Below are 23,843 nucleotides of genomic sequence, written 5' to 3'. Positions count from 1 at the left end.
GCAGTTCTTTCTCCACTCTGATGACAGGATGCCCCTCTCTCTCCCCAGAACTGTTGGCAAATACCTCACTGTCTTATGGGAAAATGACACCCTGTAAAGTCCTTCACTGGATCAAGGAAGGGTGGAAGAGAACCCAGTCACCCCACCAGGGTCCTGTCCTACCAGCTCTTGAAGTCAGCAGGTGGATCCAGAATGAGAGATTGAGAGCTGGTCTTGGTCTCAAAATAGATAACAGGAGATGGTCAAAACTATACCAGCACGAATTCGAGCTTAAAGATTGTGATAGTCAGCTAGTGGGTGAAATAAAGATCCAGAACTTAGGGACAGCTGTTTATGTAATAGGCGCCTACCACGATCTTGGTGTGAGAGGCAGTTTGACCTGAAGGCTCAGAGCTCTAGAGTTGCTCAGTCCTGGGTTTGAGTTCTGCCTCTCCTACTTACTGGGTGTGTCCTTGGGTAAATTTCCTACCCTCTCTAAGCATCAAGCATCCTCCTCTATATAAAATGAGGATAGTAATAATAATAGTGCCCACACCATTGTTTTTTATGAGAATGAAATACAAAAGGACTCCACAGAGAGCTTGACATAGAAGAGGTTCAAGAAATGCTGAGTAAATTTTACATCACTATTGTGATTCCCAAGGTTTGTGATTCTCTGGAATAATAAAAAGGCCAGTCTAGGCCTTTTTTCTACCACATGACTTAGCTCCATCATGAAGCAGGTGTTCAGTTCGCTCCACCTGGCAAGCCCCTCAGGACACTCATACAGATCCTCCAGCCCCTTCTGAGACCCCAAGTCTCTCAGTACTTGTGTCCACCCTGTCTCCTTGCCCCATCCCACCCCAGATCAGAGAGTGAGAATTCTGGCCAGGACCCCAAAGACTACCTGTAACTCCCCAACTCCAAGAAAGGGGGCCCCAACAAGGCAGAGCAGTAATGAGATGGAAGATTTGGGCTAATCCTGAGCCAAATTAGGGTCTAATTCGGGCTGTAAAAATCTGTCAGCTGCTAGTTAACAGTTCCTCTGGTCCTGAGCTTGAGGGGAGAGGGCGGCCTCTGCTCCAAGGAGCATTTGAGCCTGTACCTAGGGTGTTGTTTTCTCCCTTTTCCTTGTTTTTTCGTTTTTGGAATGTGAATATAAACTTTATGGAGGGCCTGGTCTCTGTTCACACCGGGTGCTAATAGCCCACAGCTGAAAGCTGAGGTGCAGAGGAAAACAGGGGAGGCAAAGCCCGCAGAAAGCTGGGGTAAGCAGGAAGGGTGGTGGAGGGGCTGGTGGAGGGGCCCAGGAGGTGGTGGAAGGATATTTAATATTGAATTTGCTTTTTTTTTAATGTGGAAACTTTTAGACACAAACCGGCCCCTGTGTTTAAGACATTAAAACATCTTTAAGCATTTTCTGGTTTGAGTTTGTTCTGCAGCCGTCCTAGTTCCTGGAATGTATTTTATTTTTCTTTTAAGTCAGTGAAAGCAGAAGGAGAAAGGGGGGTGGCAGGGGGGAAAGTGCATTTCCAACAGATTTTTATTTTTCTTGTTCCTGGGGTGGGAAAAAGAGGGGAGAAGGAGAGAACAGGGCTCTCTGTGTCTGATCCCTAATCCTCAGGAATCCCGCTCTGCCTTTTACGGCCGCTGCACTTGTTGACTCGATATACAGTCCGTGTCCTTGTCGGGGGAGTCGCTTGCCCTCCTGGTGGCCCAGGAAAGCGCCGCGCTCTGCGTGTGAAGCGGCGGGGCCCCGCGAGCGAAGCCCTGCGCGGGGCGGGCAGGCCGAAGTCTCAGGCCGCCAAGCGCCCGGCTGGGCCGCGGGGAAGGCAGGCCTCGCCCGGGGTGCCCCGCGGCCCAGCAGAGGGGCTCAGGCCCGGTCTCCAGGCGGCGCACCGCGGAATGTCGCCCGCCTCCGCTGGGCACGCCGGCCTGGGCCTCCCGGGCAGGGCGCCTCCGCGGCGGGGACGGGGACTAAGCGCAGCCGCCCGGAGGCCCGGACGGGGCGCGCAGGTGGCGGCGAGGGCCCGAAGGGACGCCCGCAGCGCCCCACGCCAGCTCCCTTGGCCTCGGGGCGAAGCCCCAGCGCTGTGGTCCCGAAGCCTGGGAGGCTTGAAGGAGGCCTGACGGGCCTGAGCCGCGACTCGGAAGAGCCGCAGCCAGGCGACCGGCTCCGGATACCCGCACAGGGACTGCGCGTTCGGCGGAGACGCTGGGCCGGGAGCGCAACTGGGACCTAAACGGGACCCCTAGGTCACGTCTCAAACGCAGGGCAGTGACCCTGGCCCCACTCTGTCTTCATGACTGGGCTGCAGGATTCGCAGCCCGAGGACAGAACCTACACGAGCACGCAGTAGGCGCTCAGCAAGTGCCGGGCTGGAGTTCTTCCCACAGAGGCTCGTCAGAGCTACACGACCCTCCAGGACCGGCCCCGCTCCCAGCTTTTCTAGGAACCCCTGTCCCTGCTGAATCTGTTTTTCCTATTTGAACAGTGGGGGGTCCTTTTGGGGAAAGGAGGAATCATCACTTTTCCAGAAGGGGTTCTTTAACAAAAGATTGGAAAATAGAATGGAGGTTCATCTAAAAGATGTGGATTGGGCTGGCAGTCTCTAGAGGGTGGTGGGAAGCTCAAGGCGTGTGTTTGGGTGTGTGTGTGTGTGTTTGTGTGTGTGTGTGTGTGTGTTGAGAAGGAGGGACACACTGGAGACACTCTTCATCTTAGAAAGTATTCTTGTAAGGTGATCTGTGATCTGCCTCCTACCTGAGTGGCAAAGAGGCAGCTGGGCACAGATGGCAAGTGTACCTGCTTGGTTTTCAGGGAGGCCAGAAGGGCTGGCGGTAACAGGCCCCAGGGAGGGCCTGGGGACACAGAGGAAGTGTGGTAGGTCACCAGGCACCCACATTCTCACAAAGCCTGGTATGCGGCCACTTCAGAGCCCCCTGGCACTGGGCATCTCAGATGCAGGGAGGACACCCAGCCCTGTAGAGGCTGGGAGGCGCTGGTGGGTGGACCGCTTGTGCTCTGAAAGCTGGGACTTGAAAGACTAGCCCCAAACTGGGTTCATTTCTTTTTCAGCGCCCCATAGTCCCTCAGGGTGCCTGACACCGTGCAGGGGTGGGAGGGTGAACTGGGTTGTCCGAGAGAGTTTGCAACCTGTAGAGGGGAGGAGGATGAAGTCAAATGTGAACGGAGGGAGAGCACGTTGCCCTGGTATTTTCAGTGCCTGCAGTTTGGATCCTGACCTGGACTCACCTATAGCCTTATCAGGATGTAATTGTTGCTTTAGATGATTTCGTCCTAAAAATAGAAGGCCTTTACACGTCAGGAAACCAAAGCTCCCCAGGTCCCTGACTGCCCCAATACCAGGACATGAATGCAGCCCCAGTCCATCCTCACACCCCCACCCTGCAGGCTCGGTTTCTGGCCTCTGCTGCCTCTGGCCCAGCTCCTCCAGGTGTGGCTGGCACTCCTGAAATGTGTCCAGGACCAGCTCCCATTGGAGGAAGCTTTACCCCCTCCTCTCCTTTCATGGGGATGGGGAACAAAGAGAGAGACCTCACATGGGCGGGGCAGATAGAGCGCAGCCAGTGCCCTGAATGGAACCATGGGGGCCTGGTGCATTTCACAGGATGTAGGGCGCCCTCCTCCCAGCCAGGAAGGACAGGTTCTGCCAACCCTGTGTGCCCTGCACTGCAGATTCCAAGACCCTGGAATCATTCACGGCTCTGCCTTCAGGACACAGCTCTATCCTGCAAACCGGCGGGTTCTGGCAGTAATTTGGCTCTGAAAATTGATGCCACAGAAACAGCTGAGAGCTGGCAAGGCTGCCCCCCCCCCCCCGGGGTCAGCGTCTGTCAGTCTGCATTAAGATATGCAAAGCCAAGGGCCCTGCACAGTCGTGGTCGCCTTGCGGCCTGGTGCATAATTGGTGTCAACCGTTTGATTGCGATAATTGCTACTGTCTGGGGAAGTGGCTTCCAGGCCCCAGTGGGACAGAACCTAGTCTGCAGGCAGCTGGGCCCGTGCTGCCCCTGAGCACTACCCCGACCCCTTGCTCTTCTGCCTACTGTTCCCAGAGACCTGTAGGCCTGCAATTCCAGTGGGAGTCCCCATTCTTCCCTCCCTTTCTCTGAAAGGGAGGGAAGAGGGGGACAAGGGAGAAGATCTGTCCCCCGCCCCCACCAACACAGACTACATCTCATGGAAGGAGGAGGAACAGGCAGGCTTAGGCCTGTGTGATTTGCTCTATGTCCCACATTTCTATCCCATAATAGTCACACCAGCAATTGGCTTTGTGGCCATTATCTTGGCTGACCCTTGAGAGATGAGACAACAAGACTCAGTAGCTGTCCCACGCATTCTAGGATGTTCAGCAGGGCCCTGGCCTCTCCCCACCAGAGGCTGGTGTCAGACACACAGCACTCTTTCAAGCTGTGACAACCAAAAATGCCTCCAGAAATTGTCAAAAGTCCCCAGGGAGGAGAGAGACCCACCATGTCCAGTTGAGAACCACTGGTTCCAGTTGGACCCCCATGGCACCAAGAACCTGGTGTCTGGCAAGTGAGACAGTTCAATTCATTCATTCAAAGAAAACTTTCCACACCGCCTGACACAGTGTGAGAAAGGCCTGAGGCCCACGTTTGTAGGGACCACAGAGATGACTAAGGAACCCTTTCTGCTCACAGCTGAAGCTAAGCTTGGTGGTAAACATATGGAGTTTGCAGTCAGACTGCCTGGGTTCGAACCTCAGCTGCCATTTACTAAACGAGTATGTGCCTCAGTTTCCCTATCTAAAAAATGGAGGCAATAATAGTAACCACCTCATAGGCTTATATGAAGATTTAATTAGCTAATGTTTGAAAGTGTTTAATACAGCCTTGGTACAAAGTAAGCACTCAATAAGTGTTTGTTAAATAAAATAAATAGAAATAAGCCCTTATTGTCTATCAGTGGGGTAGAAGAAGGGATTCTTTGGTGTCTGCAAATGAATATAATGCAGGACAGAATCGGTAAAGGGTAACCAGAAGCAAGAGTGGTGGAAGAAGCAACAACTTGGCCTTTGAGACAGGGTGGCCTTGGAGTGAGAGGCTGAATCAGAGCCAAGGGAGAGATTTGGACCTGGGGTCCATAGGCACTCGGTCCTCCGCCCTGGTCAGTCAACAAGACAAAGCTTGTTTCACCTGTACAGAGGAGCAGGTGCAGGGAAGGTGCTGGTGCTCCTGAAGGCAGCCTTCTTTAAAGCCTGAAGGGGTTCCCCTCCTCCAGGAAGTCCTCTCTGACTCCTTCAGCCCTTTCAAAATGATCTCCTACCTCTGTCTGCCACACTGCTTGCCTTCCTCACTGGATATGTAATCAAATAAGACCGTGTATTGCCATTCTTCTTAGCTACCTACCTTGTGCCAGGAATATGTGAGCACCTCATATTTTTTGCTGTACTTCAGAATGATTATTTCCTTCATTATTATATTTATTATGCACCAGAGTGTATGCTAATTACTTACATGCACAAATTCATTTAATCCTCACCCAGCTCAGTATGTCTATTGTGGAGAGGTTAAGAACATGCATTTTGGAGTTTGAACCTGACTCTAACACTTACCAGCTGTGTAAACTGGATGTATTCGACCCCTCTAGGCCTCAGTTTCCTTATCTATAAAATGGGCTAATAAAACCTACCTCCCAAGATGACTGTGAACATCAAATGATCTAATGGATGTGAAGTACTAAACACAATGTCTAGACCATAGGATAGGTACTATCAGAAAATTGCTAGGTTCTTGACATTTATTAAATAACAACAATAGCAATGATGACAATCATTTAAATGATTTGTAATTTGCCTCTATTTTCTTAACTTGCCTGGATTTTGAAGAGTCTGGGGCCAAGGTTTCTGGAATATGGGACCATGAATGTGCAAACCCAGGCAGAACCGGACCTGGGAGTGAGGGGAGTGGTGAGCAGTCCACCTTGGGTGCAGACAAGGAAAGGGTTCATTGTCTGTAGAGAGCATTAAAACAATAATAAAATGTTTTATTTTATTAGAAATATTTTATTATAAATGACTGCCTGAAAGTCAGTCTGCTCTTTTCTTATCACCATGCACCAGCAATTCTGTCAGTGATAAAATACGTCTCCTTGAAATGAAAAATTCTGTTGTGCTGTTTTAAGCAATTACTGCAGTTACTATTGAGTTTCAATAATATACACCTAAGTTTCAAATGAGCGCATCTGTTACTTAATCTTTCATAAAGATCGTAAACTGCATGATAGTTCATTTGAAGGACTCTCATGTATACAGTCAGCCTGAGTACAACACACAGAACTTGGCTATGCTCTTCATTTCCAGAGTAAGTGTAACCGTTCAGTCACTATAGAGCTGGCTTCTGTCACAGTGTGTGTCTCAACTCCTGCCTTTCTACCATCCCAGCGTTTAAACAATAGATTCAAAAATAAATGATGACGCACAGTGGTGGCAAAAAGACAAAAGTATCAGACTCAAGCGACTTCAGTCCTGTCATTCTCTATGTAAATCACCCTCTGAAACTCAGAATTCACCCTTTGGGGGGCTGTTCTTCACGGTTTTCCTTCCCCCTGCCCTCCTAAAAACCCACCAACATAATTTTAAAGGATTAATCAATGACTTTTGTCTTTTCGGTACTGTAATATCCATTTTATTTATTTATTTATTAGTATGATTATGTAAAGTTCAATGAAAGAGTATTTTAACTGTGTGATTTTCTTTTCTGGCCATTATTATTATTATCTATTTTTTATTACTATGGTGATAATTCTATCATATTGAGACATGTTTAAAATGATTCACTTGGTGTGTCCAATAATTAGGTACCCCACAGGTCTGCAAAGGGCACCCCACAAGGCTCCTGCAGCCCAGACCTTTGGGGCTGCCCACCAGGCCCTGGCACCCCTCCTCACCCAGTGGGCAGTGTGAGCTGGTGCTTCTCTCCCACCTGCCTGCCTGACGTGCCTTCCTTGCTTGGTCCCTCCCACAGCAGCCCTCACCCATTCCCCTCTTCCCTGTCTTCTAAGCCTAGTCTCTGCTGGGGGCAGGGAGGGAGGTCTCAGAGGAGCTAATGTGCATGACCTCAGGGGCAGGCACACTTCAACACAGGCCACAGCCTTCCAGCAGAGCCTGAGAGAGCATGCCGTGCAGACCCACAGCCCTGGAGGAAACTGAAGCCCAAGGAGAGCCAGTGCCCAGCCTGAGGTCACCCGGCTAGTTAGTGGCCAGGTGGTCAGGCTAGAGCTAGAACACAGCATTCCTGGCCTCCAGGCTGGTGCCCTTCCATGATACCACACAGCCTTAGCCTAACAAGGGTGGACTAAAGGTGAGACCTTACTCATTAGAGGCAGGCCTCAGCAGATGCTCTTTTTGGCCAGCAGAGCTGTCCTCCAGCCCATTTCTGAGACTAAAATGGCCAAACCCATCAGCTTACCTTTTCCTCCTTCTTGTGACCCCAGTGTGAGCTGAGAGCAAGGCCAGCTGTGTGATGGAATTCTCTAGAGGGGGCTCCATGTGACCTGCAGTCCAGATGCATTGGTCTTTCCCTGAACAGCTGGGATTGGCATCAACCCAGACCTCTGGGCCCTTGGTCTAGACTGAGGAGGGGTGGAGTGGAGGGAGAAGGACCATGTGGTCCAGCAAGGTGAGGCTGCTCCTCTTTTTCAGCCAAAGGAAAATCCAGGGTCTCTTCAAAGCAAAGATTCTCAGCCTCTGTGAGTTCTACTTCCAGAAAGCCCCCTCCCTCCTCCCACTGGTTCTGGGACTGCTGGGATGGCCGCTGTTCCCATTTCAACCAGCACCAGATCCATTAATAGCATCAATTTTATTTGCACCAGTCCTGGCTCCCTCCCTGCTCCCCAGGGGAGCTGGATCCAGAATGCCAGGCCCTGCTTCCTTTTCTCCTGGAACATACTGACTCCCTCCCTCAGTGCCCTGGGAGTTGGCAGGATAATAACTTGTGAGAGGAAAACTCTCCTCCCTGCCTTCTAATCTCCAGCCTCACCAAATCAGAAAAGGCATCAGAAGCCCATCGGGCCAACTGCCACAGGGATGTCATGCCTTAACCCTGGGCCGCCTCCTGCTGGTGTAGGCAACTGGGGAAGGATGTTTCAGGCCCCCTCACCCTTGCCAGCCCCCTGCCTCTGAGCAGGAATAGAACCCACCCCTGCATCCATCCATAGGCATGAAACCCCTACCTGTCCTCATCCTGCCCATGGCCCTCCCCTCTGCCCACTCTCATTATATCTGCACCCCCACCCTGTTGGTTGGCAAAAATTTCTAGGATAGCCAGAAGGGCCCTTGAACTCCAGTTCAGACCCTCATTTCATACATGAGAAGACTGAGACCCAGGGAGAGGACATCTGCCATCCTGTTCCTCCTTTAGGACCTGGCTCAGCCGGCTCTTCACTTGTCCGTTCAGCTCGTGCTCTGCACCAGACCCCATGCTAGGCACTGGGATACAGCGGTGGGCAAAGCACACCAGCATGGAGCACACAGGCTACTTCCTCCAGAAGGCTGCCCCTCATCCGTGAGGCTGGGCTGGGTGTCCTCCACGTGGGACTGCAATCATGGGTTTACTTGTCTGCCTCCCCATCAGGCTGAACTCATCCTGGCAGCAGGGACCACCTAGTGTATTTTGACATCTGATTCATCTTTACTGAAAAGGCATTTAGTGCTAAGTACTATCATTATTCCCATTTTAGAGGAGGAAACTGAGTCCCAGAGAGGTTAAGTGACTCATCTGAGGTATCCAGCTAGCATGCAATGTAAACCCAGGCCCTGTGTCTCCAGACTTCAAGTTCTCAATGCCTTGCCATGAAGGAAGGGAAGCTGGGGTGCCAGGCTTCCCTGGCCATCTGTTCCCATCCCTTGGGGTAAGAAAGTTCTTTCTTCCACCTGATATGAATCTCTGCAACTGCAAATGCCACCCTGTGCTTTGTTTTGTGACCTCCAAGGAGACAGGGCAAGCAGACAGCTCCTGACCTCCATGAGATCGTCTCCCTAGGCACAGGAACCATGCCGGAGCTGGGCTGGGGCCCCTCCTGGCCCTTGGACGTCACTCTAAGATGTCCTGCCATCCCAATTCCTACCCACACCACCGGCTCCAGAAAGCCTTCCTGTGCCTACACTACCAGCCAGAGCAGCCAGAGCAGGAAGGAGTCAAAGCCAGCCTGGGCACCACCCACTTGGGCACAGCCTGGCTGTTCTCTCTCATGGCCTAGGGCTAGCATAGTATGTGCTAAGTAAATGCTGGTTGCTTGTTTAATTGACTAGTTCTCCTTGGGTGGTGTAAGGCAAAGCCAGGACTGAATTCTAGTTCCATCCCTGCTGTAATTTGCTATGAGACCTGGGACAAGTCACCCTCTCTCTGAGCATCAGCCTCCTCATGTACTTTGAGGGGCTGGACTAGATTGTCTCTGGGTTACTTTCCTCTGTAAAATTCTAGTTTTGGTTGTAAATATCAGTTTCCTTTATGGGTCATTGTCAAGCAGAATCTCCTCCTCTATCCTGGGTAAGGTTCATCAGCTGAGATAGGTTATCAGGTGAGAAGCATCTGCAGAATGGCCTAGAGAGAGCACATCTTCAGGGAGGGACTCGACAATCTCTGGGAAGAATCTTTGCATGGAATCTGGGAGGTAGGAACAAGGAATGGGAATACCACTGAGCCCCTGTTCTGTGCCAGGTCCTGCTGGGAGTACCGATATGTTTTCTTATATTCAATGCTCACAGCCTCCCTGAAGTGAGAGTCCTCATGCCCACTTTACAGCTGAGGACTGAGGCTCTCCCCCAAGGTCACACAGCCTGTGAATGTCTGGGGGAGGAGCGGGACAGGTCTGTCTGACCCCAGAGATCCGGCTCTGCCCCCGGCACCGAGCTGCAGCCTCCAGCCGCCCTCATCCACACGTGCCTGACTGTTGTGTCCTGTTCCTCATTTCATCCAAGTGTGCACGTGGAGGCATGGGGGGCCTGGAGAGGACTGTTGTGTTCACACTATCTGGAGAGCCACAGCTGAGTGTGTGTGTGTGTGTGAGAGAGAGAGAGAGACAGACAGACAGAGAGAGAGAACATAACTGATAATCTTGGGGAAGATTTGGAGCCCAAAGGGGGAAAAGAGACAGAATAGTTGAAAGATACAGAGAGAAGTGTTAATATGCAGCGTAACACAGATGACAACAATAACAATAATAATAACAAGGATAGCGAGAACCTTGCCTTTTCCCCCCAAGCTCACTGTGAGCTGGAGCCAGGCTGAGGGGATTAATCTCTTAAAAAATAAGTGCCGTGTGAGGAGACAGGCAGTGATTAAGGTTTTAACTGATCAGTCTGCATCTGACAGTGAACCAGCTATTATCTTAACGGAATCAAACGAACATTCAAAGCCGTGCTCAGCCCCAAACATGAAAGGAGATGTCATCTGCCGGCAGCTGGCAAGCCGCAGGGGGAGCCGAAGGGGAGAGACGATGGAGGGAGGGGGAAAGAGCAGGTGAGGAAGGGAGAGGGGAGTGTCCCGGGGAGGGCGCGGGAGGACGGCGGCGAGAGGAGTGCGGAGGGCAGGGGAGACCGCACTGCCCCGTGGTGGTGCCCACCTCCTCATCCCAGCCCGGGCACTGCCTGGGCCTCCTCCTCAGGCCCGGGGGCGGCCCTCCCACCCTGCGCCGAAACCGTCAGCCGCCCCCACTTCCTAAAGGATGAGCCGGACGCTGTACGGCAGAGGCCAGGGGGGCTGTGAGGCTGGGCTGCAGTCTTGTCACGGAGACTGGGACTGCTGCCCCTCTCGTTCTCCCAGAGCTCCAGCGTAGGGACAGCTCGGTACATTTTTCTTAAATACATGAAAGAACAGGGATGAGGACAAAACAAAAAACAGAGAAAATACCTTTGTTAGACCCCTGGGTTCATTGTCTCACTTCATTCTCCCAACGACCCAAGAATAAATGCTTCTATGACGAGGAAACAGGGGCCAGAGCTGTAGGTAAATCACTTGCTGCACATGCCACAGCTTGGAAGAGGCAGAGCTGTGATTCAAACCCAGGCCTCTCTGGTTCCAATTTCTCTGCTCTTTCACCAGAAGGCCGAATAGAAGGGTAGAGACGGGGCCAGGAAGCACCAGGGCAAACCAGAGGGGCACTGCTCCCCCATTACTCTCTGTGCCCCATGGTAAGCAGCTGCTCACGCCCCATGCCCCTCTCCCTAACCAAGGGCACTGGGCCAGGGGGATTCTAGAATCAGCTTGCCCGGGGCCTGGGCCAGTGCCTGGCAAATCATTTGTGCTCACAAGGCAAATTTTGACAGAGCAAGATAGAGAGGCTTACCTATCTGAGGTCCCCCCGCCCCACACTCCTAGTGGGGTTCCAAGGCCTGGAGAGGCCTGGGTGAGGGGAGACGCATCAGGATCCTGGCCCTCCAGAGCCAGCCTCACCCCCATGGCCACCAGAGAGAGGGAATGCGGGGCTAGGCTGGGCATGAGTGTGAGAGCTTGGCAGAGGAGAAAAAACACTGGAGGAGGAATGATTTAGAGAGAGAGAGAGAGAGAAGGGAACTCTGAAAAATCAGACAAGTTGACTCACACCCCAGGGCCCTGTGCAAGGGATCGTTTATTTGCTAATGCAGAGCTGATCCTCTAACCCCACTTCCCTACTCTTCCCAACTCCCTCACCCACTCAAGGAGACATCTGTTCCTCCAAGAAAATAGACATATGGTCCTCCCTCTTCCCTCGACACACTCTCTTACACACAAACCACAAATACACACACACACACACACAATCTCCTACGTGCTCCGCACGCACACAGGCCCCCTCCAGGAACTGCTCCTTTCGGTCCTGCTCCACACTGGGAGGCCAGACGAGGGTCCAGTCCATGCTCAGGGGTGGAGCCAGCCCTATGCCTCCTAGGTGTCCTGCCCCCACCTGAATGCGAACTTCAAGCCTGGCGCCAAAGGGAGGAAGCAGCCAGGCAAGGTGGACCCAAGGGGCGGAAGGCAGGGGGTTCCCCAAAAGCCACTGCCATCCCTTCTCCAGGCTGAGCCCCTTCCCTTTCCCTCTGCCTAAACCCACATTCAGGACATGCCCATTTCATGCCTGAATTATGGCACTGGCCTGCTAAGCCATCTCTCTCTCTTTAATCACCTGCCCATCACTGCCAGGGGTCTTTTTCTAAGCCCAGATGGCATCCTCCCTTGTTAGAGACCTTTCATAGCTTCCCTTGGCCTGTAAGAATCAAGTCTAAATTACTCTGGCAGGGCTCGAAGGCTCCCAAAGTGGGCCCCTCACACTCCTCTCTACCTGAGCTTCCTCTGCCCACTCCCCACATCTCCCCTGTGCAAAGTCTTGCACTCCCTGAACCTGAGCATGGCGTGCCGTCTTCCTGCTTTACACAGGCAGCTGCTGTTTCCTTCCACCTGGGGACCTCTGCTCCTCCTGTCCACCTAGTCAAAGGCTCCTCTTTTAGGGATGGTGAGGTTACCCTACCACATGTCAAACACCATTCTAGGCCCTTTATCAGAAATAAATCATTTACTCTTCACTTGAGACCTCTGACAGATACATTTTACAGATAGGAAACTGAGGCAGAGAGGCTAAGCATCTTGCATGGGTCACATCAGCACTTCCAGAGAGTGGCAGAGCTAAGATTTTAAAACAGGCAGTCTGGATGAGTCTAGGCTGAACCATGAGCCAGCCCTGTCCCTCAGAGGACACCCACCTCCCTCCTTGAAGTCTTCACTGGCCACCCAGCCCCCACGCCTTTCTCTTTGTCCTCCAACTTCCTTGAGTGTGTTCCCTATGCCTCTCATGGGCTCCTTAACTACACAATGCCTTGAATTAGTACTTTGATCTCTATGTGTGTTAATTTTATCTCATGAACTAGATTATTTATTATCAGGAGTATAGACTGTTTTTACCATTACTCTTGTAGCCCTCCTCCTAACACCAGTTACTTAGCACAGTGCTGGGCATAGGGGTTAGAAATAAAAATAGCACCAACTAACATGTAGCAAGTGCTTACTATGTGCCAGGCACTGGTCTAAGTAATCTCCATAGACTGATGTATTCTTCACAGATGGAAAATTTAAAAGGTCAGGCACTTTTCTTGCTCAAGAAAACAGACTGTATGGGTTAAAGATGACTGCAAATTCTTTATCATTGCCCCACTTATAGGTAGAGTTTGTTTCCCTTCTTCTTGAATTTAGCCAACAGGATGAGGCAGAAGTAAGGCTGTGTGCCTTCTGAACCTAAGCCTTTAGAAGGTCTGGAAGCTTCTATTTTTGTGCTTCTGGGAGCTCTGAGCTGCTGTGTTAAGAAGTCTGGTGACCCAGCTGGAGAGAGCATGTGAAGAGGAGAGGTTTGAGGTGCACAGAGAGCAAAATGCCCAGCCAACCCAGCATCTGGACCAGCCATCCAGATGACCACAGCCCCAGCCACCATCAAGTGCAGAGAGACCAGCAGAAGAACGGCTAAGCTAAGCCCAGCCAGCCCACATACTAGGCAAGAGAGAACAATGGGAGTGTTAAGCCTTTATGTTTTGGGTGGTTTGTTACACAGCAACAGGTAGGTGCTGTTGTTAGTCCCATTTTTCAGAGGGGAAATAGATGGAAGGCTCTAAAGGCTATATAATTTTCTTGCCCAAAGTCATGTAGCTTTGTAAGTGGAGAGTGGAAGGTAAGGTTAGGGCCCAGGGCCAAGGTGACTAAGAGCTTGGGGAGAATGAATTGTTGCAACAGTAAACCCTCAGCTAGCGACCAAGGCAACCAGTTCTCATGGACTGGGTGTCTGGACACAGCCCTGGCCAACTGCACTCTGGAGTACAGAGCGGGGGTCACAGCAGTCAGGGGTAGGGCTGAGAGGGCAGATTTCTGGCACTACCACTCCCCACCCTCAATCTGGTTTCTCTATAGAACTTCCACAGAAGCTTTTCTTTGAAAAATGCACTCTGCTTTTAAAACCACTGGACCAGATCATCTCTAAGGCCCCTTCCAGCCCTGACAGTCCAGGATTCCATGAATGAACGATGAAAACGAATGGATGAGTGGATGATCAAACTGCTGTGGTTCCCACCTCTGGATGAATGCTGTTCAGGTAGAGAGGGAATGAACCTGTGAAGCACTTAGTGACTTGGAATGCAGGGAGTTCTGGAGTTTGGCAAGAGAAAGGGAGGGAGAAAGGTGGTAGAGACATCTGCAGGGATAAGAAGGGATGGAGAAGGACAGGCCTGGGTGGGGATGCAGCTGGGGAGGCAGCCCAGGTGCCCAGCACTCAGCATAAGAAGGCAGTGTGGCACCAAGGGTGAAGCACATGTTTCATGGAACTAGTACCTACCTCATAAGCATAACTCAGTGCTCAGCACTAGTGAGCTTTTGATAAATGGTAGCCATGGATTGTTTTTAGGAGACCCAGCGGGACTTGCATTAGCTGAAGCCCCAGTAGCACAGCTAACCCCAAGAGGCCCAGAAAGGGGCTCTCTGCATGCCCCCAGGTAGAGGTACACATGGAACGTGTGTTTAAGGAAGGAACTGGGGTGGTGATAAAGCAGAATCTGAGGCGGATGGAGCTTGGGGTGTCATGCAGAGGGAGAACAGGAACATATGGCAGGTATCTAAGATACCTCCAGGCCTGCCAGGAACTGGGGAACAATCAATAGGCTGCAAAGGAGGCAGTGTTATGTCTGGGACAGGAGGTGTTAATGAGGTCACACAGTGGAGTGGGCCACTTGAAAAAGTTGGGGGTGAATCTAGGAGGCTCAGGTACCATTCCACCCTAAGATCTATGACGAGAGAATCATCCCTTTAGCTTGTGAGGGTCCCCAGCATAAGGCAAATAGAACCTAGTATGGGTTTGGCAGCTCGGAGAAAGTTAGGTCAGGCCCACCAGTGACACAGGACAAAGCTCTTGCATCAGAGAGACTGTGCTCCCTAGTGGCCAAAAGCAGAGACTCTGGAACAAGGCGACTGAGGTTCAAATCTTGATTCTGCCATTAACCAAGTACATGACCCTGGCAGGTTACTTCACCTCCCTGAGCGAAGTGCCATGACCATAGTCATGGTTCCTGATCTCTTGGTACTTAGAGGCTAGCTGGGGAGACAGAGGCTCAGAAAAGTTTTGCTGACACTGTAGGTGGCAGGTGACAACACTCATTCACAAGCACGGGTCAGTGCCATGAGCTAGAGCTAAGGAAGATGTCAAAGTGTGTTCTCAAAGAAGAATTCACAGACCATGAAATGCCAGCTGGGTCTGAAGGGATTAAGGGAAAGGCATTCAGAGAGAAGGGAGCCTGGAGACAGGGATGAAACTGGTCCGTCCCAGGAGCAGGAGGTGGGCTCATGGGGTGAGGGATAAAGCTTGCTTGCAGAGCTCTGGAGAACCAAGCACCCTGAATGGAAAGGGAAATGTTTGGAAAATGGAAAGTTTGAAGCTCCCAGCAACACAGACTCCCTCTGGACTGAGACAGAAAGGCACAAAGATGAGTCAGGAGGACTCACAGGTGCCTCTGCAGCGGCTGCATCCATGCTGATAGCCCCTGCCAGCTATCCCAGCCTCCCTGGGTCCCCAGGGTCAGGCCATTACAGGGTGAGATTTATCATGGGCAGGTGTGCTCCAAGATGGTATATTATCCAGGATTATGAACTGTAACAGGATAATCTCTCTAATGTAATTCAAGCTCTCAACATGGCTTATGGCTCCTTAATGTACCTCAGACTGAAGAATTACAAGAACACCCTCCCCCAAGCTCCCCATGTCCCCTCCCTCCCTCCTCTGTCAACCCCTAAATGATTTAGGCAATTGCCTGAAGCCAGATCTTGGCATTTAGTCATAATTCAGTGCAGTTCAGTAAACATGCCTGTCCTTCTCCCACACTCTCCTCCTCCATCCAAATCCACCTTCAAGGGACAGGTCAGATGCATGACAGTCCAGGAATTTCAGTACCAGGGGACTTGCCCAAGATACCCTCTAGGCACCAGGGCTCATGCTGCCAGGTTTGGGCTTGGAGTCCCCATCCTCCAGCATTTTACGCCGCTGGACTCACACCCTCCAGACTGAGAAGATAACCCCATGGCCACAGAACAACATCAGGGCCAGAGACCTCAGCAATGCTCTGGTCCTGTGATCAACCCTGAAACTTAAGACCCTCAGAGAAACATGCAATCCTCTGCAAGCCACACCACATAATGTCTTACCAGTTTTTATTTTCCATAGTTCTGTCCCTCCTGAAAAAGCAAGACAACCTTTCCCAGAGAGCTGTGGCCCTCACAGCTGGAAATCCCCAACCAGGCCAATCCCTTCTGATTCCAAAATTAGATAGATGGGTCTTTCCTAATAATATTTTACATTTACTGAGTGCTTACTATGTGCTAGGCATTTCCCTAAGTACTTGATATGATTCATTCATTTAATGCTTCCAAAAATCTTTGAGTGGGTACTATTACTCTGCATTTTACTGATAAGAAAACCAAGGCTCAGAGAGCTGAGGCTGAAGCCACAGACCTATTTAGTGGGGAGCTGGGATATGAACCCAGGTAGCCTGGCCTAGCATCTGCATTCCTAAACACTGCCTTACACAATGCAGGGTGGTGCAGCGCTGGAACCCAGGACCCAGGGTGACTGCACCCTGGTCCCACCTACTGAGCAGCCTGCTGATGGGACAAGGGCAACAGGGTCTTCTCCTGGCTCCTAGCCAACTTCAGTACATTTTCACAGTGGCTCTTGAGCCCACCTTTACTTTCCAGTCCCTGGGGCAATCAGAGATCTGGGGCTTTATTTGAAAGCCCCTCAAGGCTGTTTGCCTGTAGCCCCTATTCCTCTGCTGCATTCTTTGTGCCCATCCCTCACTTTATCCCTTACCTTAAGCATAAAGCCAAAGGCACCTCCAGGCGGCCAGGGTCCAAGGAAGGCAAGGGAAATCTCCCCTGTAGTAGGAGGGACTGCAGATCAGGAAGAGTTCCTCCTAAAATCAGCTCAGTAAAAACAAGTTCATCTCACAGGCAGGAATGGCCTCCGTCAATGCCTTCTAGATGCACTACACTGGCCTTCCTTAAGATTCTTCTTGACCTTGGCAAATCACTTGGTCCTTTGGTGACTCACTGTTCTCATCTCTAAAGAACCAAGCATAGAGGTAGAGGGACATGATCTGACTTTGATTTAAAAAAGCTAACCCTGGCTGTCCTGTTGAGAGGGACAAGTTAGGTGGTGTCGGCAATATTCCAGGCAAGAGAAGATGGTGGCTTGAAACAATGGAGTCAGTAGGGAAACAGTGAAGAGTAGCAGATTCTGGATGTATTCTGAAGGCTAATAACAACAGCAAGGACTTCATTAGAAGATGCAGGTTAAAAAAAATATTTGGAAGAAGCCCTCCATACTTATAATGCAACACACACACACACGCTGTCTCTGTCTCTGTCTCTTTCTCTCTCTCTCTCTCTGGTTGAGGTGGTCCTTTAGACATAGATTTAGCTGTGTTCCCATCCTCAGCCCTGCACCCATACCTCAGTAAAAAGTGAAAAACCTAGGGAAGTGATCCATCTCTGATCTCTGGATCTGGAATAGATTTTAGCTTTGAAGTTATACCAGTCACTCTGGGAGCAGAGTCTTTGACATTTGGGAATCTTTGCCCTGGGAGAGACTGGTCCACAGTCAGGGGCCCTCAGAGGGAAGCTGCTAGATACAGAGGGAATTTGCAACCTATCCTCTTTGTTATACTGTTTGGAATGGAATGAGCACTGGCATATAGGAGTGCATGGACATGTGAGTCACGGTCCTGCCTCTAACGTCCCTTTCCCTGAACTTCAGTTTCCTTGTCTGTAAAATGTGTTGTGGAAGGTGATCCCAGGTCCTTGCCAGTCTAAAAAGCTGTTTTAGAACTTACTTCCTGCATAGGTTTACTTCCTGCACAGGTTTATCCTGCTCCTTTCCAAGATCTTCAGGTTCTTCCTCTTCTGGCCTCTTCCTGCTCCCTTTTTGGGGTCAGCCCCTCACCCGGCTCCATCTCTTCTTGTTCAAACACCTGTTATTCCAGGAAGTACCACGAGGGGGAGCCTTCATTTGGCTGTCGGGGTAGGGAAGGAAGCCAACTCAAGCCTACAATTAGGGAGGGAGTCAGCCTGTCTCAAGGGGCCCCAAGACCCAGATTAAAATAGAAGGTTGAGGGGCTTAGGAAGGGGAATCTAGGCTACTTTATGCTATTCTTGTCCTATCATACACTCTTAAATGTATGTGGTGGGATTATCTCATTTAACTGTCCATCTAATGTCTGAGTCACCTCTACGACTGGGAGAACTGAAGCTCAGATAGGTTGCAGGCTCACCAGGATCACACAGCCAACCTGGACCAGAGTTGTTGATGGCGCAAGTCTCCTGCATGGGCCCAGGTCTCACTCAGCTTATCTCCACCACCCCCAGGGCCTTGCCACAGGCTGGGCATATAAGGGTCCTGCAGGGATGCTTTCTGAATGAATGAGTGGGCCCTCTGGACTAGGGTGCCGCTTCCCTGCAGTAAGCCTCCTCTGCCCTGCGCTGGCCAGCACAAGCACAGAGCTAGCTGACATCTTGGGTCCACTTTCTGTCCCTCCCTCTCACCTTCCCAAACCACAGTGTTCATCTCTTCTCACGTAACTTCCATGACCAGGCAGGGCTGCCCAACAGTCATGCCCTCACCAAGAACCCGGCCCTCTTCTCTTTATCTTTCAAGTCTTGCTCAGCTCTGTCCCCTCCTTCAGGAGGCCTCCTTTGACATACCCTCTCACCATGGGGAAGAGATGGGGTTATTCCCCTGGAGATACCCCCCAAATAAGTTGCCTAGTTATAAAGCATTAATCATTGTTTAAAAGTTATTCGATACTCATCAGAGCTTCTCTACAGTGGGGAGGAACTGAGTGTTATTCTTCTTGGAGTCCCAAGGCCTGCTGAAGACTCAGGTCAGCCACCGAAGACCTTCTCCCTTGGGCCCTGCCTCTGTCTCCCCTGTGCAGTATTAGAAGTCACTGTGGGACTGGAGACCTGGGCACATTTGTAAATGATTGATTAGTGCTCCCCTCCCCTCTCACCTCTCCTGATCCCTCAATATCAGGAAAGGTGACAATTCTATACTTCTGCAGATCCCTCAGAACTCTCCTCAGCCTCCCTTCAGCCCCTCTAAACCGCCAGCTCTCCATATCTCACAGGGATGTTTACACAGCCAGCACGCCCCAGCCTCAGCTTCTGCAGATGACCAAGGCCCTCTGGTCAGAGGTGGCTATCAGGAGTGAAAGGAGGAGGCAGCTCCTTCAGAAGGTATTCTCCTTTTCCATCCCTCTGTCCAAGCCAAGACAGGCTTTCCTCGAGCAAAACTCGCCTCACGTGTTCCCCCCCACAAGACTTGTTACACTTCCCAATCCTCCTCCCCCGCCCTCACCAGGTGAGTTATAGAAGACCTAGAACTGGACCTTTTGCAGCTAAGGTCAGGAGGAGCCATGAGACTCACAGCTGAGGTGTACTTCCACTGGATTTGACTCATTTGTACAGGTGAGGAAAGTAGGGCCCAGGAAAAAAGGTGACTAGGTCATTCCCTCACCTATTCATTCAACAAATATTTACTGAGTGGCTATTATGTGTGAAGCCCTGTTCTAGGGCTGAGACTTTTTCTTAAAGCCTTGGTAGCATCTACAATCTACTGGGAAGAGATAGACAAACAAATTAGCAGGTAAGTGTGTAGCATGTTAGATGGTGATTAAAGGCTGTGATAGAAGTAAAGCAGGGGAGGGAAATAAGGACCCTGTGTGTATTGGAGGGGAGCAGTCAGAGAAAGCCTTAGCAAAGTGAGAGTGGGAACACTGCAGAAATCCGGAAAATGGTTATTCCAGACAGAGGCACTAGGAAGTGCAAAGGCCCTGAGGCAGAAAGGTGCTGCCCTGCCTGCAGGACAGTGAGGAGGCCAGTGTGACTGGTGTAAGGGGAGGTGGGGGAGGATGGGATAGAAGAGCCCAGAGGTGATCAGATCATCCAGGGTCTTGTAAGGACCTTTTTCTCTCTGTGCAGCCATTAGATTTTTGAACAGAAGAGGGACATGATCTGACTTTGGTTTAAAAAAGCTAACCCTGGCTGTCCTGTTGAGAGGGACAAGTTAGGTGGTGTTGGCAATATTCCAGGCAAGAGAAGATGGTGGCTTGGAACAGTGGGGTGAGTAGGGAAACAGTGAAGAGTAGCAGATTCTGGACATATTCTGAAGGCAAAGTAAACAAAATTTGCTAAGGTGTTTGATGAATAATGACAGAATATGAGAGGAGGTGAGAATAACTCAAAGATTTTCTTCCCGAGTAACTGGAAAAATGAAGTTGCCCTTTTCCGAGATGGAGAAGACTGAAAGGAGCAGTCTGGGGAGAAAGATCCGGAATTTCAAAGTTGTACAAGTTGAATTTGAAGTGTCTACTAGACGTTCGGGTGGAAATAGGAAACAATTATAGTTCTGCAGGTTAGGAGAGAGATGGTGGTACAGCTAAGAGAACAAGAACTCTCACGTCTCAGACTCCCGGTAGAGCTCTTTCCACAGTGTGGGCAGTTCTCTGCTGTGGGTTGGAGAAGTTAAATACCTGCGCTGCAAACCCAGGGCGCCAGGAGAGGAAATACGGTAACCCGGGCTCAGCCCCCAGCCCCAGCCAGCTCAACGCCGCGTGGAGGGGGGACAGGGAGGGACTGCGCGGGACCTCGCGGGGAGGGGCCGGCTATCTGGGGGAACTTGGGCGAAGCCGGAGGGGGCCCCGGGCTCTGCACGCATCAAGGGCGGAGCGGGGTCTGCTCGGCTCGGGGCGGATCTTCCCTGAGGTCTGGGTTTCTTCTCTCGGCAACAGTCCTGCCTAGTTTCCTTGAGCCACCGTCAGATATTTATTTAACCTCGCAGTTCAGCCTCCCAGGGGCCGGCTGGGAGGGATGGAGGGAGGGATGGAGGCAGGGCGCGGGCAGCCTGGAGATGGGGAGCGAAACGGGAAACATTTCCTTCCCACTGCACAGGCCGCGGTGCCTCGCTCACTCGGGCGGAGGGGGAGGAGACGGGAGGGGAGGGAGGGGTGTCCCACCCAGGCCGACCAGCCTTTCAGGGGTCAGCCAGCCCCTTGGATTCCAAGAGAATGCAGGTCCACCTGCATGGGCTTAGGAACGAGGAAACGAGGAGAGGCGAAGCAAGGTCCCAGGTTACCAGTCTCTGCGAACCCCCTCCCTTGTCCATTAAATGAGCACCTTGGTTCCGCGGTGCCAGGCGAATCCACAGACCTGAGTTCTGTAAGAAACCCCAATGTTTGCCAGCCTTATGACTCCGGGCCAGACACCTCACCTCTCCGGGCCTCGGTTTATTGGTCTATAGAAAGGAGTCATCATTCTCACCCTGCCTGCCTTGTCTTGTTGAGGGACTAAATAATTTTTCTGAATACCAGCTGCCAACTGTCGAGTCTCAGCGAGCTGGCACTGTCCCGGGCCTCCTGTTGGCCCGGCTTTGCACCCCGACGCTTGTCTAGCCAGTGAGGATGAGGGGTAAAGGAAGGACGAGGGAGGCCGGAACCCAAATCTCGGACCAGAAAGGAGCCCCCACCGCCCGAGGCCCCGCCCGCCCCCGGCCCAGGGGTCAGTGCTGGGGGCCCGGGGGAGCGGAAGTCCCCGCTCCGAGGCCCACTCCCCGCCCCCCGCGCCGCCCGCCTGCCCCGGGGTAGGTGAAGAGGGGACCAGGCTCCGCTCCAGGTGGCGGGGCAGCGACGGGGGTGGGGAACGGCAACAATAGCACTTTTATTTGGGACTGTTTGGTTCTGAGCGGGTGGGCGGGCTGCGGGGGAGGGGGTGGTCAGCGGCATCTGGCTGCACACCTGCTCCTGCTTAACCCTGTGCGTGCCGGGGCGACGGCGGGCGGGCTGCGGAGGACCAGACGCCGGCACGGGGGGCGCGGAGGCCGCGAAAGCCAGTCTCCCCGGTCCCTGACCGGGCCTGGCTGTCCCGGGGCGCACGGGAAGGGGCGTCCCTGGCAGGACAGTGGGGATGTCCCCACACCCTTGGCTGCGCCCCTCGACCTGCGCTGGCCTCTTGGGCACAGCCCGAGGCTGGGGAATCGGCCTCCAGCGCCAGCGCGGCTCGGGCGGGAGAGGGAAGGCGAGGGGTGGCTCCAGGGCCTCGGCGCGGATTCCCCGCCGCCCTCGGGCCGTTCCGGGAAGCCGGCCTTCCGGAGGCCGCGCGGCGGCCACGGCCTTGCCAAGGGCGCGGGGCGTGGGCCAGGCCCAGCGGGCGGCCTCCGGGCGGGGTAGCTCGCGCTGGGCGCGTCCCCTAGCACTAAACGCTTCCAGGCGCGGCGCTGCAGGTGAGTCCGGGCGCCCAGCGCACCCACACCCTGGGCCCCGGTCTCGCCGTCGCTCCCTGCCGGCCGGGAGTCCGGGCCGTCGAGCCCCGCGCTGCACCTGCCCGCGCCGGGACCCCTGCCCAGCCAACCCTACCACCCCCTCCCACCCCAGGCCTGGCGCGCCCGCCCGCCGCACAATCGGAGCTTGTTTGTGGGCGGAGGAGCCGCGCCGGGTGCGGCGGCCCCGCGCCAGCCCACTGATCCCATAAAATATTATTTGTGTTTAAAAATTCCAGTAATTGGCTATGCAGCCGCTTTTTCCGAGCCCCGTGCCAAGCGCCGTAAAATCGCAGTCCGGCTGGGGTTATTTTCATCATGCAAATTCCCATTTCTGTAAACAGGGTTAAAAGACCCTGGAAGAGGCCCGGCTGGAACCAGAGAAGAAAAGCAGAGGGATGTGTTCTCTGAGTCTGGGAGTTGGTCAAACTGGTTCTCCATTCCTGCGATGACCTGGGTAATTGGGACGAGTGATTCAGATAATTCTCCCCCATCCTCCACCCTCCCCACGCCCAATTGCTTTGCCTTGAAGACCAGTGTCTGGACTCTGTTGGATAGAATCCCTGATTTCCTTAACTGCCCCTTCCCTTTCCTCAACTGAATAATTGACACCGTCAAATCATGCAATCACAATTCTTTTCTTCTTTTTTGAAATCACTGGATCAAACAGGCTCAGAGAGGGTAAGGGACTTGCCCAAAGTCACACAGCAAGTTTGTGCGAGAGCACAGGCTTATGTACAGATTTTCTGAGTGTCCAGTGGGCAGGACTCCTATAGGGCTTGGAAGAGGGGGAGCCCTACTGCGGGTGCCTAGGGCAGTCAGCACAGAGAGCCCCGGGGCCTGGCTGTAGTATGCTGACTGTGGGCACAGTAATTGGGGGAAGCTCTCTCCCTCTGCAAACACACACTTCCCATCCCTTAGGAGCTGGGAGCCGCCTGGAGAGGAAGAAGCAGTCCCTGCCAGGGCCTTGGAAACCCTGAGTAACGGACAGGGGAGCCAGTGCCCTGCTCCACCCAGGGATAGCTGCTGTCTGCAGCACAGAGCTCGAACCACACACGTGGGAGGAATGGATTTCTTAAACAGATGCTGAAAGGAAGCCCAGATTCTGAAGCTGGAAAGAGCAAAAAATAGGATATTATTTGAAATGTAATATTGTATTATATATGACACGTTATTGCCATATTTGTATTGAGCACTAAGTATGTGCCAGATGCGCTTTCACAATTTTTCTCATTTAATCCCCACACCAGCCTAGGAGGTGGGTGTTGATATTATATCCACTTTCCAGATGAGGAACTGAGGGTCTGGGAGATAAAGTCACTTGCCCAAGGTTACAAGTAAGAAAACCCTTTCTCTGTGGATTTTGGTGAATGGAAGACTCTAAATTTCCTTCTTTCCTTCTCCAAGTCTTCATACCAGCCCAGCCTCCTCCAGCCTTCCTCCACCTGCCCCTGCAAGCCTTTGTGCAGGTTACCTCCTGACCCTGGATGGTCCTCCTCCCTCCTAT

The 23,843-nt window shown here is 52.3% G+C and overlaps 1 long non-coding RNA gene across 2 annotated transcripts; it reads left to right on the top strand.

Annotated features, from left to right (window-relative positions):
- Positions 1-21,414: 21,414 nt before the first annotated feature.
- On the top strand, positions 21,415-23,510 carry LOC118969949 (uncharacterized). 2 transcript variants are annotated; one of them, XR_005057770.2, is made up of 3 exons: positions 21,415-21,579; positions 22,681-22,793; positions 23,258-23,510. It is a non-coding gene; the product is annotated as an uncharacterized lncRNA (long non-coding RNA). The 2 variants fall into 2 exon arrangements; XR_012126362.1 differs by having other exon boundaries at positions 21,565-21,693.
- Positions 23,511-23,843: the final 333 nt, after the last annotated feature.

Source organism: Manis javanica, chromosome 16 (assembly GCF_040802235.1).
Source record: "Manis javanica isolate MJ-LG chromosome 16, MJ_LKY, whole genome shotgun sequence".
NCBI classification, from domain to species: Eukaryota; Metazoa; Chordata; class Mammalia; order Pholidota; family Manidae; genus Manis; species Manis javanica.
The sequence above is the reverse complement of the archived record's forward strand: the minus strand, read 5'-3'. Positions and strand labels throughout refer to the sequence as shown.